This window comes from Xenopus tropicalis, chromosome 8 (assembly GCF_000004195.4).
Source record: "Xenopus tropicalis strain Nigerian chromosome 8, UCB_Xtro_10.0, whole genome shotgun sequence".
NCBI classification, from domain to species: Eukaryota; Metazoa; Chordata; class Amphibia; order Anura; family Pipidae; genus Xenopus; species Xenopus tropicalis.
Genome location: NC_030684.2, coordinates 55107957 through 55120264, shown reverse-complemented (window position 1 = coordinate 55120264; position 12308 = coordinate 55107957). Strand labels below are relative to the sequence as shown.

Genomic DNA, 12308 nt, shown 5'->3' with positions numbered 1-12308 from the left:
GGATGACTGTGCTCCACAATATCAAACCAAAGATGGAGCGGCTGGCCAAGAACTAGCAGCTCGGCTGACATGACAGAGTGCTGGTTCAGATTCTACGGCATCTGACGTGCCGGCCTTTCTTTCAAAATGACTTTTCCCGGCGTTTTTTTTAATCCCGGGCTGTAACTTTCAAGAGTTTCAATATTACGCTGGGAAGGCTGAAGCCTGACAAGAGGCCCAACATGTTCAAGTCTGCTAAGGGCTTTCTTCTCATTTGCAATCAGCTTCTTCTTCCTGCTGCTAATGCAGAAGAGCAAGATGGTGGGCTTTTTGCAAAGGCAGGAAGCTAAAGCGACCACGAAGGGACTCGAACCCTCAATCTTCTGATCCGAAGTCAGACGCCTTATCCATTAGGCCACGCGGTCTGCCGCTGCTGCCAGAGCTCTGGGCGTGGGAGGTACCCCAACGAGCGCCACATCATGGTTTATACAAGTGTAGCATTCAAGCCTTACGTACTTTGGGGCGATTGCCCGTTACTGTCGGGCACAGCCCAGCTGCTTACTATCGTACTCTATCAGATGGAGTTGTGCCAAACAAGCGCAAGAGGCGAAATAAGAACTCTCAACACCGAGCTTTCGCATCAGTCACGGTTTACTGCACACAGCTCGGTTGGCCTGCCGTGCGCTTTAAGGTTTGGGCACGCCAACAGGGCGCCGACCACGAAGGGACTCGAACCCTCAATCTTCTGATCCGAAGTCAGACGCCTTATCCATTAGGCCACGCGGTCAACAGGCAGCGCACTCATTTGCTCACACATCTTTCAGCGCATGTTCTAGGTTCGGCTGTAATATCAAATTGTGACATCCTTTACTTGCAAGAAGGACCGGAATAAAATGTCATTGGTGTGTTTTAACACACAACTGGATTCTATTCAATCACATTTTAACCGCCGGGATGTAAATTTGCAGGGTACCCTTTTAAGCAGAGTTTGCCTCGTAGTGCTCTCTCCCTCGCTCGCCCTGTATATTTCCACTGAAAAAAGCTTCCGGCTCTTAATTTATATTTAGAATGTCTCAATCCCCTCTCGCCAGCCCGGCAGGCTTCTGTCAGGATGGCCGAGTGGTCTAAGGCGCCAGACTCAAGAGTGCAGCTCTTCCCCAGGCTTGGGATTTCTGGTCTCCAGATGGAGGCGTGGGTTCAAATCCCACTTCTGACAAGCGGCTCTTTTCCTCAACGGTATATTCTCGCCATCGTTTCTACCAGCTCTTCTACATTAGAGGAATGTCGAAATCACCATCGTGGCTGGCATCTTAACAAAAGCTCATAGAAATCGAAAAAAAGGCTTCTTAGACTCGTCATTTCCCCATCATCTCGCTCCAAGCCATGCGGCCCTGCTGCTATTCCACGGAGGACTTCTTTTTTTCCTCTCTTTCATTTCAGTTCCTCATTCGCCTCCAGTCAGGATGACTGTGCTCCACAATATCAAACCAAAGATGGAGCGGCTGGCCAAGAACTAGCAGCTCGGCTGACATGACAGAGTGCTGGTTCAGATTCTACGGCATCTGACGTGCCGGCCTTTCTTTCAAAATGACTTTTCCCGGCGTTTTTTTTAATCCCGGGCTGTAACTTTCAAGAGTTTCAATATTACGCTGGGAAGGCTGAAGCCTGACAAGAGGCCCAACATGTTCAAGTCTGCTAAGGGCTTTCTTCTCATTTGCAATCAGCTTCTTCTTCCTGCTGCTAATGCAGAAGAGCAAGATGGTGGGCTTTTTGCAAAGGCAGGAAGCTAAAGCGACCACGAAGGGACTCGAACCCTCAATCTTCTGATCCGAAGTCAGACGCCTTATCCATTAGGCCACGCGGTCTGCCGCTGCTGCCAGAGCTCTGGGCGTGGGAGGTACCCCAACGAGCGCCACATCATGGTTTATACAAGTGTAGCATTCAAGCCTTACGTACTTTGGGGCGATTGCCCGTTACTGTCGGGCACAGCCCAGCTGCTTACTATCGTACTCTATCAGATGGAGTTGTGCCAAACAAGCGCAAGAGGCGAAATAAGAACTCTCAACACCGAGCTTTCGCATCAGTCACGGTTTACTGCACACAGCTCGGTTGGCCTGCCGTGCGCTTTAAGGTTTGGGCACGCCAACAGGGCGCCGACCACGAAGGGACTCGAACCCTCAATCTTCTGATCCGAAGTCAGACGCCTTATCCATTAGGCCACGCGGTCAACAGGCAGCGCACTCATTTGCTCACACATCTTTCAGCGCATGTTCTAGGTTCGGCTGTAATATCAAATTGTGACATCCTTTACTTGCAAGAAGGACCGGAATAAAATGTCATTGGTGTGTTTTAACACACAACTGGATTCTATTCAATCACATTTTAACCGCCGGGATGTAAATTTGCAGGGTACCCTTTTAAGCAGAGTTTGCCTCGTAGTGCTCTCTCCCTCGCTCGCCCTGTATATTTCCACTGAAAAAAGCTTCCGGCTCTTAATTTATATTTAGAATGTCTCAATCCCCTCTCGCCAGCCCGGCAGGCTTCTGTCAGGATGGCCGAGTGGTCTAAGGCGCCAGACTCAAGAGTGCAGCTCTTCCCCAGGCTTGGGATTTCTGGTCTCCAGATGGAGGCGTGGGTTCAAATCCCACTTCTGACAAGCGGCTCTTTTCCTCAACGGTATATTCTCGCCATCGTTTCTACCAGCTCTTCTACATTAGAGGAATGTCGAAATCACCATCGTGGCTGGCATCTTAACAAAAGCTCATAGAAATCGAAAAAAAGGCTTCTTAGACTCGTCATTTCCCCATCATCTCGCTCCAAGCCATGCGGCCCTGCTGCTATTCCACGGAGGACTTCTTTTTTTCCTCTCTTTCATTTCAGTTCCTCATTCGCCTCCAGTCAGGATGACTGTGCTCCACAATATCAAACCAAAGATGGAGCGGCTGGCCAAGAACTAGCAGCTCGGCTGACATGACAGAGTGCTGGTTCAGATTCTACGGCATCTGACGTGCCGGCCTTTCTTTCAAAATGACTTTTCCCGGCGTTTTTTTTAATCCCGGGCTGTAACTTTCAAGAGTTTCAATATTACGCTGGGAAGGCTGAAGCCTGACAAGAGGCCCAACATGTTCAAGTCTGCTAAGGGCTTTCTTCTCATTTGCAATCAGCTTCTTCTTCCTGCTGCTAATGCAGAAGAGCAAGATGGTGGGCTTTTTGCAAAGGCAGGAAGCTAAAGCGACCACGAAGGGACTCGAACCCTCAATCTTCTGATCCGAAGTCAGACGCCTTATCCATTAGGCCACGCGGTCTGCCGCTGCTGCCAGAGCTCTGGGCGTGGGAGGTACCCCAACGAGCGCCACATCATGGTTTATACAAGTGTAGCATTCAAGCCTTACGTACTTTGGGGCGATTGCCCGTTACTGTCGGGCACAGCCCAGCTGCTTACTATCGTACTCTATCAGATGGAGTTGTGCCAAACAAGCGCAAGAGGCGAAATAAGAACTCTCAACACCGAGCTTTCGCATCAGTCACGGTTTACTGCACACAGCTCGGTTGGCCTGCCGTGCGCTTTAAGGTTTGGGCACGCCAACAGGGCGCCGACCACGAAGGGACTCGAACCCTCAATCTTCTGATCCGAAGTCAGACGCCTTATCCATTAGGCCACGCGGTCAACAGGCAGCGCACTCATTTGCTCACACATCTTTCAGCGCATGTTCTAGGTTCGGCTGTAATATCAAATTGTGACATCCTTTACTTGCAAGAAGGACCGGAATAAAATGTCATTGGTGTGTTTTAACACACAACTGGATTCTATTCAATCACATTTTAACCGCCGGGATGTAAATTTGCAGGGTACCCTTTTAAGCAGAGTTTGCCTCGTAGTGCTCTCTCCCTCGCTCGCCCTGTATATTTCCACTGAAAAAAGCTTCCGGCTCTTAATTTATATTTAGAATGTCTCAATCCCCTCTCGCCAGCCCGGCAGGCTTCTGTCAGGATGGCCGAGTGGTCTAAGGCGCCAGACTCAAGAGTGCAGCTCTTCCCCAGGCTTGGGATTTCTGGTCTCCAGATGGAGGCGTGGGTTCAAATCCCACTTCTGACAAGCGGCTCTTTTCCTCAACGGTATATTCTCGCCATCGTTTCTACCAGCTCTTCTACATTAGAGGAATGTCGAAATCACCATCGTGGCTGGCATCTTAACAAAAGCTCATAGAAATCGAAAAAAAGGCTTCTTAGACTCGTCATTTCCCCATCATCTCGCTCCAAGCCATGCGGCCCTGCTGCTATTCCACGGAGGACTTCTTTTTTTCCTCTCTTTCATTTCAGTTCCTCATTCGCCTCCAGTCAGGATGACTGTGCTCCACAATATCAAACCAAAGATGGAGCGGCTGGCCAAGAACTAGCAGCTCGGCTGACATGACAGAGTGCTGGTTCAGATTCTACGGCATCTGACGTGCCGGCCTTTCTTTCAAAATGACTTTTCCCGGCGTTTTTTTTAATCCCGGGCTGTAACTTTCAAGAGTTTCAATATTACGCTGGGAAGGCTGAAGCCTGACAAGAGGCCCAACATGTTCAAGTCTGCTAAGGGCTTTCTTCTCATTTGCAATCAGCTTCTTCTTCCTGCTGCTAATGCAGAAGAGCAAGATGGTGGGCTTTTTGCAAAGGCAGGAAGCTAAAGCGACCACGAAGGGACTCGAACCCTCAATCTTCTGATCCGAAGTCAGACGCCTTATCCATTAGGCCACGCGGTCTGCCGCTGCTGCCAGAGCTCTGGGCGTGGGAGGTACCCCAACGAGCGCCACATCATGGTTTATACAAGTGTAGCATTCAAGCCTTACGTACTTTGGGGCGATTGCCCGTTACTGTCGGGCACAGCCCAGCTGCTTACTATCGTACTCTATCAGATGGAGTTGTGCCAAACAAGCGCAAGAGGCGAAATAAGAACTCTCAACACCGAGCTTTCGCATCAGTCACGGTTTACTGCACACAGCTCGGTTGGCCTGCCGTGCGCTTTAAGGTTTGGGCACGCCAACAGGGCGCCGACCACGAAGGGACTCGAACCCTCAATCTTCTGATCCGAAGTCAGACGCCTTATCCATTAGGCCACGCGGTCAACAGGCAGCGCACTCATTTGCTCACACATCTTTCAGCGCATGTTCTAGGTTCGGCTGTAATATCAAATTGTGACATCCTTTACTTGCAAGAAGGACCGGAATAAAATGTCATTGGTGTGTTTTAACACACAACTGGATTCTATTCAATCACATTTTAACCGCCGGGATGTAAATTTGCAGGGTACCCTTTTAAGCAGAGTTTGCCTCGTAGTGCTCTCTCCCTCGCTCGCCCTGTATATTTCCACTGAAAAAAGCTTCCGGCTCTTAATTTATATTTAGAATGTCTCAATCCCCTCTCGCCAGCCCGGCAGGCTTCTGTCAGGATGGCCGAGTGGTCTAAGGCGCCAGACTCAAGAGTGCAGCTCTTCCCCAGGCTTGGGATTTCTGGTCTCCAGATGGAGGCGTGGGTTCAAATCCCACTTCTGACAAGCGGCTCTTTTCCTCAACGGTATATTCTCGCCATCGTTTCTACCAGCTCTTCTACATTAGAGGAATGTCGAAATCACCATCGTGGCTGGCATCTTAACAAAAGCTCATAGAAATCGAAAAAAAGGCTTCTTAGACTCGTCATTTCCCCATCATCTCGCTCCAAGCCATGCGGCCCTGCTGCTATTCCACGGAGGACTTCTTTTTTTCCTCTCTTTCATTTCAGTTCCTCATTCGCCTCCAGTCAGGATGACTGTGCTCCACAATATCAAACCAAAGATGGAGCGGCTGGCCAAGAACTAGCAGCTCGGCTGACATGACAGAGTGCTGGTTCAGATTCTACGGCATCTGACGTGCCGGCCTTTCTTTCAAAATGACTTTTCCCGGCGTTTTTTTTAATCCCGGGCTGTAACTTTCAAGAGTTTCAATATTACGCTGGGAAGGCTGAAGCCTGACAAGAGGCCCAACATGTTCAAGTCTGCTAAGGGCTTTCTTCTCATTTGCAATCAGCTTCTTCTTCCTGCTGCTAATGCAGAAGAGCAAGATGGTGGGCTTTTTGCAAAGGCAGGAAGCTAAAGCGACCACGAAGGGACTCGAACCCTCAATCTTCTGATCCGAAGTCAGACGCCTTATCCATTAGGCCACGCGGTCTGCCGCTGCTGCCAGAGCTCTGGGCGTGGGAGGTACCCCAACGAGCGCCACATCATGGTTTATACAAGTGTAGCATTCAAGCCTTACGTACTTTGGGGCGATTGCCCGTTACTGTCGGGCACAGCCCAGCTGCTTACTATCGTACTCTATCAGATGGAGTTGTGCCAAACAAGCGCAAGAGGCGAAATAAGAACTCTCAACACCGAGCTTTCGCATCAGTCACGGTTTACTGCACACAGCTCGGTTGGCCTGCCGTGCGCTTTAAGGTTTGGGCACGCCAACAGGGCGCCGACCACGAAGGGACTCGAACCCTCAATCTTCTGATCCGAAGTCAGACGCCTTATCCATTAGGCCACGCGGTCAACAGGCAGCGCACTCATTTGCTCACACATCTTTCAGCGCATGTTCTAGGTTCGGCTGTAATATCAAATTGTGACATCCTTTACTTGCAAGAAGGACCGGAATAAAATGTCATTGGTGTGTTTTAACACACAACTGGATTCTATTCAATCACATTTTAACCGCCGGGATGTAAATTTGCAGGGTACCCTTTTAAGCAGAGTTTGCCTCGTAGTGCTCTCTCCCTCGCTCGCCCTGTATATTTCCACTGAAAAAAGCTTCCGGCTCTTAATTTATATTTAGAATGTCTCAATCCCCTCTCGCCAGCCCGGCAGGCTTCTGTCAGGATGGCCGAGTGGTCTAAGGCGCCAGACTCAAGAGTGCAGCTCTTCCCCAGGCTTGGGATTTCTGGTCTCCAGATGGAGGCGTGGGTTCAAATCCCACTTCTGACAAGCGGCTCTTTTCCTCAACGGTATATTCTCGCCATCGTTTCTACCAGCTCTTCTACATTAGAGGAATGTCGAAATCACCATCGTGGCTGGCATCTTAACAAAAGCTCATAGAAATCGAAAAAAAGGCTTCTTAGACTCGTCATTTCCCCATCATCTCGCTCCAAGCCATGCGGCCCTGCTGCTATTCCACGGAGGACTTCTTTTTTTCCTCTCTTTCATTTCAGTTCCTCATTCGCCTCCAGTCAGGATGACTGTGCTCCACAATATCAAACCAAAGATGGAGCGGCTGGCCAAGAACTAGCAGCTCGGCTGACATGACAGAGTGCTGGTTCAGATTCTACGGCATCTGACGTGCCGGCCTTTCTTTCAAAATGACTTTTCCCGGCGTTTTTTTTAATCCCGGGCTGTAACTTTCAAGAGTTTCAATATTACGCTGGGAAGGCTGAAGCCTGACAAGAGGCCCAACATGTTCAAGTCTGCTAAGGGCTTTCTTCTCATTTGCAATCAGCTTCTTCTTCCTCCTGCTAATGCAGAAGAGCAAGATGGTGGGCTTTTTGCAAAGGCAGGAAGCTAAAGCGACCACGAAGGGACTCGAACCCTCAATCTTCTGATCCGAAGTCAGACGTCTTATCCATTAGGCCACGCGGTCTGCCGCTGCTGCCAGAGCTCTGGGCGTGGGAGGTACCCCAACGAGCGCCACATCATGGTTTATACAAGTGTAGCATTCAAGCCTTATGTACTTTGGGGCGATTGCCCGTTACTGTCGGGCACAGCCCAGCTGCTTACTATCGTACTCTATCAGATGGAGTTGTGCCAAACAAGCGCAAGAGGCGAAATAAGAACTCTCAACACCGAGCTTTCGCATCAGTCACGGTTTACTGCACACAGCTCGGCTGACCTGCCGTGCGCTTTAAGGTTTGGGCACGCCAACAGGGCGCCGACCACGAAGGGACTCGAACCCTCAATCTTCTGATCCGAAGTCAGACGCCTTATCCATTAGGCCACGCGGTCTGCCGCTGCTGCCAGAGCTCTGGGCGTGGGAGGTACCCCAACGAGCACCACATCATGGTTTATACAAGTGTAGCATTCAAGCCTTACGTACTTTGGGGCGATTGCCCGTTACTGTCGGGCACAGCCCAGCTGCTTACTATCGTACTCTATCAGATGGAGTTGTGCCAAACAAGCGCAAGAGGCGAAATAAGAACTCTCAACACCGAGCTTTCGCATCTGTCACGGTTTACTGCACACAGCTCGGCTGGCCTGCCGTGCGCTTTAAGGTTTGGGCACGCCAACGGGGCGCCGACCACGAAGGGACTCGAACCCTCAATCTTCTGATCCGAAGTCAGACGCCTTATCCATTAGGCCACGCGGTCAACAGGCTGCGCACTCATTTGCTCACACATCTTTCAGCGCATTTTCTAGGTTCGGCTGTAATATCAAATTGTGACATCCTTTACTTGCAAGAAGGACCGGAATAAAATGTCATTGGTGTGTTTTAACACACAACTGGATTCTATTCAATCACATTTTAACCGCCGGGATGTAAATTTGCAGGGTACCCTTTTAAGCAGAGTTTGCCTCGTAGTGCTCTCTCCCTCGCTCGCCCTGTATATTTCCACTGAAAAAAGCTTCCGGCTCTTAATTTATATTTAGAATGTCTCAATCCCCTCTCGCCAGCCCGGCAGGCTTCTGTCAGGATGGCCGAGTGGTCTAAGGCGCCAGACTCAAGAGCGCAGCTCTTCCCCAGGCTTGAGATTTCTGGTCTCCAGATGGAGGCGTGGGTTCAAATCCCACTTCTGACAAGCGGCTCTTTTCCTCAACGGTATATTCTCGCCATCGTTTCTACCAGCTCTTCTACATTAGAGGAATGTCGAAATCACCATCGTGGCTGGCATCTTAACAAAAGCTCATAGAAATCGAAAAAAAGGCTTCTTAGACTCGTCATTTCCCCATCATCTCGCTCCAAGCCATGCGGCCCTGCTGCTATTCCACGGAGGACTTCTTTTTTTCCTCTCTTTCATTTCAGTTCCTCATTCGCCTCCAGTCAGGATGACTGTGCTCCACAATATCAAACCAAAGATGGAGCGGCTGGCCAAGAACTAGCAGCTCGGCTGACATGACAGAGTGCTGGTTCAGATTCTACGGCATCTGACGTGCCGAGCTTTCTTTCAAAATGACTTTTCCTGGCGTTTTTTTTAATCCCGGGCTGTAACTTTCAAGAGTCTCAGTATTACGCTGGGAAGGCTGAAGCCTGACAAGAGGCCCAACATGTTCAAGTCTGCTAAGGGCTTTCTTCTCATTTGCAATCAGCTTCTTCTTCCCGCTGCTAATGCAGAAGAGCAAGATGGTGGGCTTTTTGCAAAGGTAGAAAGCTAAATCGACCACGAAGGGACTCAAACCCTCAATCTTCTGATCCGAAGTCAGACACCTTAACCATTAGCCGCTGCTGCCAGAGCTCTGAGCATGGTGGGTACCCCAACAAGCGACACATCATGGTTTATACAAGTGTAGCATTCAAGCCTTACGTACTTTGGGGGTTTTATTCAATCACATATTTACCTCCGGGATGTAAATTTGCAGGATACCAGTTAAATTTCTTCTCATTTGCGATCAGCTTCTTCTTCCTGCTGCTAATGTAGAAGAGCAAGATGGTTGCCCTTTTGCAATGGTAGAAAGCTAAAGCTACTTGAACCCTCAATCTTCTGATCTAAAGTCAGATGCCTTATCCAGCCTTCTGTACTTTTGGGGTTTAGGGCGATTGCCAGTTACTGTCGGGCACAGCCCAGCTGCTTACTATCAGATCAAGTTGTGTCAAAGAACTGCAAGAGGCAAAATAAGAACTCTCAACCCAAAACACTAAGCAGGAGAGCTTTCGCATCAGTCACAGTTTCCTGCACACAGCTTGGCTGGCCTGCCATGCACTCTAATGTTTGGTAGCGCAAACAGGGCGCCAACTACAGAGGGACTCGAACTCTCAAATTTCTGTTCCAAAACCAGACACCTTATCCATTAGGCAAGGCAGTCATCACAAAAACAGGCTGGCACAAAAACAGGTTGGCACAAAACTAGTTAAAAGTTGCTGCTTAACATTTTATTAAACGGTTCCAACATTCTTCAACAAATTGCAAAATAAAACCTTATACATTTTGTGCCCACATAGCGCATTTAGTCATCAGGTAGTGACAGTCATTCAAAATACAATATTTAAATGAACGTCACCCGAAAACTTTTTCAGATTTGTTTTAAGGGTTTAATTCTCATTAATCCTTTTTAATAATAATATTGTGAATTTTTACCAGCAGTTATGCATGGCAATCAAGAAGTAGGTGCAGGAAGGCGGGGACCAATACTTGGTAAGTATAATTACCTTGCTATCCATGGAGTCCTACTGAGAGGTAAATTTTATGCGGTGTAAGAATGGTTACAAAATCAGATTTAAAGCCATTTAGTAATGTAATTACCAATGAAAATGTTGACTTTCTTTGGGTAGAACTTTCAGTAGGGCTAAAGATTAGAAAGAAAATGATTTTCGGTGTATGCTATAAACCACCCCATATAGGTGAGGGGGATGAGGCCCAGTTCTGTTGCAAATGGAGGAGACTTCACAACTGGGTCAAGTTGTTATTATGGGGGACTTTAATTATCCGGACATTGACTGGAGTAATGGGGTGGCTAAGTCAGAAAAAGCTAGTAGGTTTATAAATATGCTAAATGACAACTTTTTATTTCAGTCGGTTCAAGAACCTACTAGGAATTACCTAATTTAGACTTGGTAATATCTAATAATACTGAACGCATCTCTAACATTTGTGTGGGTGAGCATTTGGGGAACATTGATCACAACATGATCTCCTTTGAGATAATGCTGCAGAGACAGCTTTAGAAGGGCGTAACTAAAACGCTCGATTTTAGACGTGCAGACTTTGCCAGTATAAGGGCATCTCTGCAATGTGCCAACTGGGAAAGGCTTTTCATAGGGTTAGACACAAAAGGAAAATGGAAAATCTTTAAAACATTGCTTTGCAAATACACTCACCTAAAGGATTATTAGGAACACCATACTAATACCCTTCTCTGACCTCTAGCATCAACAAGGCATTTTCGCTCACAGGACTGCCGCATACTGGATGTTTTTCCCTTTTCACACCATTCTTTGTAAACCCTAGAAATGGTTGTGCATGAAAATCCCAGTAACTGAGCAGATTGTGAAATACTCAGACCGCCCCGTCGGGCACCAACAACCATGACACGCTCAAAATTGCTTAAATCACCTTTCTTTCCTATTCTGACATTCAGTTTGGAGTTCAGGAGATTGTCTTGACAAGTACCACACCCCTAAATGCATTGAAGCAACTGCCATGTGATTGGTTGATTAGATAATTTCATTAATGAGAAATTGAACAGGTGTTCCTAATAAACCTTTAGGTGAGTGTATATATAACAGTATATTCCCCTTGTAAGCAAGGAGAGGCATTGCAAAGCAAAACTTTTATGACTGAATAAAAGTGTTAGTGTCGAGGTTGTTAAAGGACAAGGAAAGTCAAAATCTATTAAGCACACTATGAAATAGTACTACTGTATATTGCTGTGTAAAAACGCTCTATTTCTGGCTTGCCTAATGAAAGATTTACAGAGATACACATACTAGAACCTACATACTTGTTTCAGTGAACGGCGCCGCCATCTTGTCCAGCATGTCTGTATGGGCTATTGCTGAAAAGCACAAGCCAGCCCCCCCTCCGATCCCCGCACCTGCTCACAAAACCCTCCCTTCATATGTTTGCCTGACACTTGCATTTGCCTTCTGACACAACCACATCCCCCCCCCGCACTTGCCGGGTCTGCATGTCACAAAGTTTTGCGTAGTTTAGCAGAGTTTAGAATTGCCCCCCCCCACTTCCCACACCTGCCACAAACCCCCCCTCTCCCCGCTCCTGCCACAAAGCCGCTCCCCGCACCTGCCACAAACCCCCCCACTCCTGCCACAAACCTCCCCGATCCTGCCACAAACCCCCCCGCTCCAGCCACAAACCCTCCGCCGCTCCCCGCACCTGGCACAAACCCCCCCGGCTCCCCCCGCTCCTGCCACAAACCCCCCCACTCCCCGCTCCTGCCACAAACCCTCCGCCACTCCCCGCACCTGCCCCCCCCGCTCCCCCACCTGCCAGGTCTGCATGTCACAGAGCAGAGTTTAGCACCCTCCCCCCAGCTCATCGCTACTCACCCCACATCTGTCGACTGCCGGTTGTGCATGTCAGCATGTTCAGCATCCTCCGCCATCCCCTCGCTCACCGCTACTTGCTTCTGGCTCTCCTGTCGGCTGCGTCGCCATGGCAACCAGACGCTCCTGCTG

General features: G+C 48.8%; 19 non-coding genes across 19 annotated transcripts; 6 read left to right on the top strand and 13 right to left on the bottom strand.

Annotated features, from left to right (window-relative positions):
* Positions 1-331: 331 nt before the first annotated feature.
* trnar-ucg lies at positions 332-404 on the bottom strand. The gene has a single exon. It is a non-coding gene; the product is annotated as a tRNA-Arg (tRNA).
* Positions 405-693: 289 nt separating this feature from the next.
* Positions 694-766, bottom strand: trnar-ucg. The gene has a single exon. It is a non-coding gene; the product is annotated as a tRNA-Arg (tRNA).
* Positions 767-1084: 318 nt separating this feature from the next.
* Positions 1085-1195, top strand: trnal-caa. The gene is made up of 2 exons: positions 1085-1122; positions 1150-1195. It is a non-coding gene; the product is annotated as a tRNA-Leu (tRNA).
* Positions 1196-1771: 576 nt separating this feature from the next.
* Positions 1772-1844, bottom strand: trnar-ucg. Its single transcript has one exon. It is a non-coding gene; the product is annotated as a tRNA-Arg (tRNA).
* Positions 1845-2133: 289 nt separating this feature from the next.
* Positions 2134-2206, bottom strand: trnar-ucg. The gene has a single exon. It is a non-coding gene; the product is annotated as a tRNA-Arg (tRNA).
* Positions 2207-2524: 318 nt separating this feature from the next.
* Positions 2525-2635, top strand: trnal-caa. The gene is made up of 2 exons: positions 2525-2562; positions 2590-2635. It is a non-coding gene; the product is annotated as a tRNA-Leu (tRNA).
* Positions 2636-3211: 576 nt separating this feature from the next.
* Positions 3212-3284, bottom strand: trnar-ucg. The gene has a single exon. It is a non-coding gene; the product is annotated as a tRNA-Arg (tRNA).
* Positions 3285-3573: 289 nt separating this feature from the next.
* trnar-ucg lies at positions 3574-3646 on the bottom strand. Its single transcript has one exon. It is a non-coding gene; the product is annotated as a tRNA-Arg (tRNA).
* A 318-nt stretch (positions 3647-3964) lies between these two features.
* On the top strand, positions 3965-4075 carry trnal-caa. Its single transcript has 2 exons — positions 3965-4002; positions 4030-4075. It is a non-coding gene; the product is annotated as a tRNA-Leu (tRNA).
* Positions 4076-4651: 576 nt separating this feature from the next.
* Positions 4652-4724, bottom strand: trnar-ucg. Its single transcript has one exon. It is a non-coding gene; the product is annotated as a tRNA-Arg (tRNA).
* Positions 4725-5013: 289 nt separating this feature from the next.
* On the bottom strand, positions 5014-5086 carry trnar-ucg. The gene has a single exon. It is a non-coding gene; the product is annotated as a tRNA-Arg (tRNA).
* Positions 5087-5404: 318 nt separating this feature from the next.
* On the top strand, positions 5405-5515 carry trnal-caa. Its single transcript has 2 exons — positions 5405-5442; positions 5470-5515. It is a non-coding gene; the product is annotated as a tRNA-Leu (tRNA).
* Positions 5516-6091: 576 nt separating this feature from the next.
* trnar-ucg lies at positions 6092-6164 on the bottom strand. Its single transcript has one exon. It is a non-coding gene; the product is annotated as a tRNA-Arg (tRNA).
* A 289-nt stretch (positions 6165-6453) lies between these two features.
* trnar-ucg lies at positions 6454-6526 on the bottom strand. The gene has a single exon. It is a non-coding gene; the product is annotated as a tRNA-Arg (tRNA).
* A 318-nt stretch (positions 6527-6844) lies between these two features.
* On the top strand, positions 6845-6955 carry trnal-caa. Its single transcript has 2 exons — positions 6845-6882; positions 6910-6955. It is a non-coding gene; the product is annotated as a tRNA-Leu (tRNA).
* A 576-nt stretch (positions 6956-7531) lies between these two features.
* Positions 7532-7604, bottom strand: trnar-ucg. The gene has a single exon. It is a non-coding gene; the product is annotated as a tRNA-Arg (tRNA).
* Positions 7605-7893: 289 nt separating this feature from the next.
* On the bottom strand, positions 7894-7966 carry trnar-ucg. The gene has a single exon. It is a non-coding gene; the product is annotated as a tRNA-Arg (tRNA).
* Positions 7967-8255: 289 nt separating this feature from the next.
* trnar-ucg lies at positions 8256-8328 on the bottom strand. The gene has a single exon. It is a non-coding gene; the product is annotated as a tRNA-Arg (tRNA).
* A 318-nt stretch (positions 8329-8646) lies between these two features.
* Positions 8647-8757, top strand: trnal-caa. The gene is made up of 2 exons: positions 8647-8684; positions 8712-8757. It is a non-coding gene; the product is annotated as a tRNA-Leu (tRNA).
* Positions 8758-12308: the final 3551 nt, after the last annotated feature.